Below are 5848 nucleotides of genomic sequence, written 5' to 3' on the forward strand. Positions count from 1 at the left end.
GCAATCAGTTCATTTAAAGCTGACAAGCCACTGGGAAACTAAAGAAAGCCTACCCCCACTTTTCTAATCTAGGTTAAAAAGGAAACAAAAGGATTCAGCAGTGCCAAAAGTTATGGTGCAGGGGCACCTGGAACAATCATTTCACTTAACTAACCAAAAATAATGTTTTTCTGTGTCAAACAGAAGGTAAGGTGTAATCAATTTATTCGGTTTTATTTTATATCTTACTTAATGTTACTGTTTTAACTGATAAAACGTCCTGTTCTGTTGTACCAAGTTTCGGTTTCCATCCAAACGGACACAAGTTGGGCATGTAAGCTAAGCCAATTTAAAAAAGGAATGTGTCATCCATCGTTTTCTGACGTGAGAATGTGGATATCAGAAATGAGACTTAAAATACATACAGCAATCCATAGTGCAGTAATCAATGTGTCTCCTGATTAAGAAAATACCCTGTAATTACAATACAAAGGGTCATGTTTAGCTGCAAATCAGTGGGCCTCAGTGCTACAACATACACTGAGAATCAATACATCTTCCTTCAGCAAAACATCTTAAAATACCTAATCACAGGACAGAATAAAAAACACCTGTAAGGGGTTTGTGTGCAACTGTGCTCAACTGTTTCAGAAAGCTTCATTTAAGCCACTCTCCTGGTTTATTCCTTGCTGCAACACAACCGACCCAGCAATGCAGCCATGTGAGTGGCAGCCCAGCACGCTGGCTCTGGAGCACGGGATCCATCCTGCTGGATCCAGCTGTGGCCACAGATGGATGAAGGTCCTCATGCAAAGTCTGGAAAAGCTCTCACTGCATCCAGCGTGGTGGAGGCAGGGAAAGCTCGTTAGTGGCTACAGAGGGATCAGCTTGCTCCCCTGAGCCTGAAGATCCACTATGCCTGGCTTAACAGCCACAAGGCCCCGTGCAGGAGTCTAAAAAGCAGGTCAGGCAGCTTTGGCAGCTCAGCCTGGAGCTGTGGCCAGGACCTGGCAGCAGGCCCAGGTCTGCTGGAGCACAGAGCTGCCCCACACTCCTGGCAGGCATAGCTGGCCTTGCTGCTGGCTGGGCACCTCAGCTGCTCGGGCCCTTTGGGACATCCCACTCACACTCCATCAGTCCTGTTGTGCCTTTGAGAAATCTGGTAATTTCTGGCTTTCCAACCTTTTTTTCAGGTCCTTCTGTAGTCTTCCAAAATGACTCAAATTCTTCTTTCTTCCTTCTCCCTTTCAGAGCAGCTCTTCTGAAAGCGTGACCCTTCCCGTTTTGAGCTGATCACGGCTACAAGGCCCGTAGGTACAAAGCCCACAAAGAGAAACCTTGTTGTTATTCCCCATCATTTCACCCACTTCAGCACCCTGCGAAACCAATACAGCCTTTATCTGTGCCTTTAGACACTGCCAATTGATCTTTTCAAATCTGTCCTGTATAAAACTGCTAAAATATAGTCTATTTTAAGACAGACCAGGCTATAGTATGCCTAAAAAAACCCCAAACAATTTGCCCTTATGAAGCTGAAGCAAAATTTTCTGTGTCCCCAAAGGCATGCTCCAAGGCTACTCAGTTGCTTCTCACTCAGGAAGCCTCAGTAGGAGAGGCTGGTGTGTGCTCACATGCAGTTTCAGTCTGCCTCTCCCTTTTCTGCTGTCACAGTTGTCGTTTCCCAGAGATCAGCCCTGGTTTTTCCTGTTCTGCTGGCCACTAGGTTGCTGGGAAAACACCCCAAGGGCTCTTGTCCAGTCTGGTTGTGGCTCCTCCACTGACTGTTGTGTGAAGAACTTATTTGCCTCTTAGTGACCTCAGATGGGGATGTTTTTGCCTGCCAGGACCTTTCTATGAGGCACTTCCCACCATTTCTGCCTGTTCCAACCACAAAGATGACGTGGTGCAGGCAGTATGCCCAAGACCTGCAGGGGTAGCAGGACATCTTACAGCAGACTGAAGACCCACCACGTGTTGCTCTGAATCTCCTGCGTAGGCTGAGATATGTCCCATATTTTGACCATCTAATAAAGATGGCTCAGTGAGAAAACAAATCTGGCTAAAAACTGTGGATTTCAACTGGAACACATCAGTTGAGAACTGACTGAGAAATCAGGACAAACAAATCAGAGCTCTGGAACTAATGCTCTTTTCAGTGCCTTTTTAGGCAATGGAAGCCTTGAAAGGGAAATCACAAACCAGTGTTTTCCATGCTATAGGTGTGACCTCATCAAGCTTCTCATCAAGAAGAGGAGATTATTTTTTACATGGTGCTTGAACAGCAGAATATGGTGCAGCTCTCAGATATTTGCCTTCCATAGGGAATTTCCAGTTCATCTTGGAAACTTCACACCTGCAAAGTTCTTCAGTTTCAATAGTCCTAAGTAGGGCAAAACACAGGCAAGAATCAACATTAAGAGACAAAGGCTCAGAGGCAAGAAGCCAGTTCTAGGTACCCCTCTCTGCCCCTTCTTTCTACTAACAACCTAGTTACGATAAAAAAATAGTTTAAAGAGGTAAAAACTTTTTCTTGATGAGGATAGTCATGCATTGCCCAGACAGACCATGCAGCCTCCATCCGTGGAGGGTTTTTTTCAAGACCCAGCTGAATAAAGTCCTGTGCAACCTGGTCTAACCTCAGAGCTGACCCTGCTTTGGCTGGAGGTTGGACAAGAGACTTTCGGAGGATCCTTCCAAAATCAGCTAAGCGGTGACAGACATGAATCCTGCAGCCCCCAGCCCTGTGGCTTGGGAAGGCTGCGTGGCTCGCTGCAGCACCTCGGTTTTACTGCCTGTAGGAGCTCCCACTTGAGCTGGCCACTTTAAATCATCCCACACCAAACATCTGGGAGAAACACAAGCTGGTGGTGACACACTGAAATCACCTTCTGGAGGGACACCGGTCCATGCAAGTGCAGGAAGAGGCAGAGAGAGGGACTTGCCTGCTGTGAGATTGAGCACTAAGTGGGCAAAACCCAGCAAGGTTCTCTGGCAGCCAGCTGTGTCTTCCCAAAGCTGAACGTGACTCCCTCAGGCTGCTGCAGTGGAAAGTGGGAGAGCATCTGCCTTTCCTGGACAGTGGCCAGTCTTCACTGTGGTAAGGGGGTGTAGGTAGCTGCCATCAGCCACCACCTGCCTTAGAGAATTTGGGGTCCAAATCCAGACCTTGGCCTCTGTAAGGTCCTCCAAGTCATCCGACTCAAACTCCTCAGCCTTGCTCCCCTCACACCCAGCCAAAGCTGAAACCCCTGCTAGGAGAAGGGGCTCTTGCTACAGAGCTCTGAATTAAGTATTTCTGTGAGCTTTCTTCCCCTCCAGCATTGCCTCAAACAGCACAGTAAGGATTTCATCACCACAGCCAATATCAGGAAGACATGAAGCCATCTCTACAAGCCTCATCATCTCATTGCCCAGCTCCTGTCCCTTAGTAACCACCTCAGCAAAGTCCACATCTCTATTCCAGCGGCTGCAGTGGACGAGGGACTGTGTCATCTCTCCTCTAAGGAATCCAGTTTTGGATGCCAGACCAGCTGGTAAACAGCAACTGCCTCTGTTCCCCTGCTGCCTTGCAGCAAAGCAAGATGCTCACACACAGGACTAACACCATGCTGAAGTGTCTGCTAGCAGACAGCCGGCTGCTTTAAAAGAGGATTTGTTAACCATTTACCCAAAAGAGGGCACTAGAAGATGAGAGGAGGATTACATAAAGGCTTTACAGGCAGACAACACTCCCAAGCTGTGCCTGGTTTATGGGGACCTTTCCCACAAAAGGAAAAGGCTTCCTCACAGTACCCATTCGTCGGGTCTGGAACACAGCCTCCTACAGGAACAACAGGCTGTCCTACAGCCACCACTTTTCCAGAGGAGTAAAACCTGGATGTGTTGCTTTTCATCCCCACAACATCTCTTCCCTAACCCCATAAGTGGCTCCCCCTCAGCCTCTCCCCTCCCTGTTCCTCCTCCTCCATGCCTTACAGGTCACCTTGTATTGCAGCCTGACACCCTCTGACCTGTTACCTACACCCTGCTTCTCTTCTGATGAGAGTGTTGCTGATGATGCAGCCCCCCCACGGTGACCCCTCCTGATTGGGGAATATTGAGGGATGCAGCCTTCTGCTGCTGCACCAGCCACATCTGGCTATCCACAACACTGTCACAGGAGGAACAGCACCTATACAATGGAACATGGACAAGGAACACAAAGCTGCTTCCAGCAATATAAAACATTTCTTTCTTGAGAGAAACAGGTGAGACAGGAAGGCAGAGCCTGCTACTGATGCTCCTCTCACAGCCACCCACCCTCTGCTCAGGCCCCACCTCACACTCTGGGTGTGAGGAGATGACTGCAAGTTAGATCTTGCCGTGGCCTAGGCTGACCTAGAAGTCCACTTGGTGGAGCGTGGGAACCTCTGGCGTGAATTCATTACGAATGTGGGCAGGGCAAGTCCTTGACCTGCACGAAACTTTCTGCTTGGTGGTAAGACAGCATCTTATTTTCTTCCCAGGAGTCAACCTGTTTTTCAATCAGGTGCTTTCATTTGCTCTTGTTGCTTCAGAGCTGTCCTGGTTGGGTACTTCACTGCCAGAAAGAGATGGATTTTCTTTCCTCACGTACCTTTTAAGGATCTATTCAGTGAACTTGGGAGACAGTTCTTCTGCAGACCAACCTAGCTCCACGTTTTTGAGCCATGAAGAACAGTGATCCACTGTGCCAAAAAAAAGTCTATGCAGAACATGTCAAAGGTCATCTTCCAGGTCAAAGGAGGAGATCTGGAAAACAAAGCAAACCTAACATCTCATGTTGCATCCTCACAGGTTGCTGAAAGCTGTGTGCACTATGGGCAGATGGGCCAGGCAAGTTTGGGGTTGACCTAAATTTGCTTCAATTTTTCCAAGCAAGTTCTAAAATCCTGATAAATGACAAAAAAATTCACTGGCCCTCGTATCAGTGTGGTGAAGCTCAGAGTCACTGTTAAAGGTAGCAAACCTTGTAAATCTGGGAAGAAAATACATTTGTGCAGTAATACAAGTAAAAAGTCAAGGGATGAAGTGTGTGTATACATACCAAGTAATGGCCTTCAAAGGGATAAAAAGTTGAAATCTGATAGAGAATGAAACTCTATTGCTAAGCAATAAGAAAAGTGGTACAAAAAGAAAGCAGGGAGAACAGACACTCTGGAAAGTCTCAAACAACAAACCCGACAAAATCAGGAGAAAATGGTTTAGAAGAGCCTTTAAAATGAGTTTTATTTGTCAGAATTTTACAAGTAGCCTTCAGTGGCATCATACAAGAAGAACTCTGTTGCAAAACTCTAATAAATAGTCTGCCCCAAGTCCCAAAATATTTTTTGAAATAAAATAAAAACCAAACTTAAAAATAAGAGAATAAAAGCAAGACTTCAGGATGCTCAGAGATGTTAGCAATATTTCCCATTTACAAATAATATCAGGCATTATATAAATCTCCTTCATACAAGTCATTAAAAAACCCAAGACATTCTAAACCTTTACAAAAACACTCCAGAAATAGTTCCAAAGAGATCCATTTCCATGACAAAACATGAGGAGAACTCCATGGGGATTAGCATCACAAATGAAGTTTGAGGTTGAAGTGTAGTGTGTACTTGTGTGGAGGGAGATTAAAGAGCATGAAAAAAAGGATTTGAAAAGAGCAGGGAAGTTTCTGTGACAAGACTATGCCCGGTGATTTTCATCTGTCTGCTTGAGAATGTGGTCAAGGGGAGGGAGGGGTTGCTCTTGAAATTCAGCCCCAAACACCCTGCTGCACTTGAAGCAGGGCAGCATTTATTAAGGTAGTGGCTGTGTCCTCAGGAGGAGCAGGAGTTCCCCAGCTCGCCGCGCGGGTCAG

Source organism: Merops nubicus, unplaced genomic scaffold, assembly GCF_000691845.1.
Source record: "Merops nubicus isolate BGI_N331 unplaced genomic scaffold, ASM69184v1 scaffold36532, whole genome shotgun sequence".
Taxonomy (NCBI): Eukaryota; Metazoa; Chordata; class Aves; order Coraciiformes; family Meropidae; genus Merops; species Merops nubicus.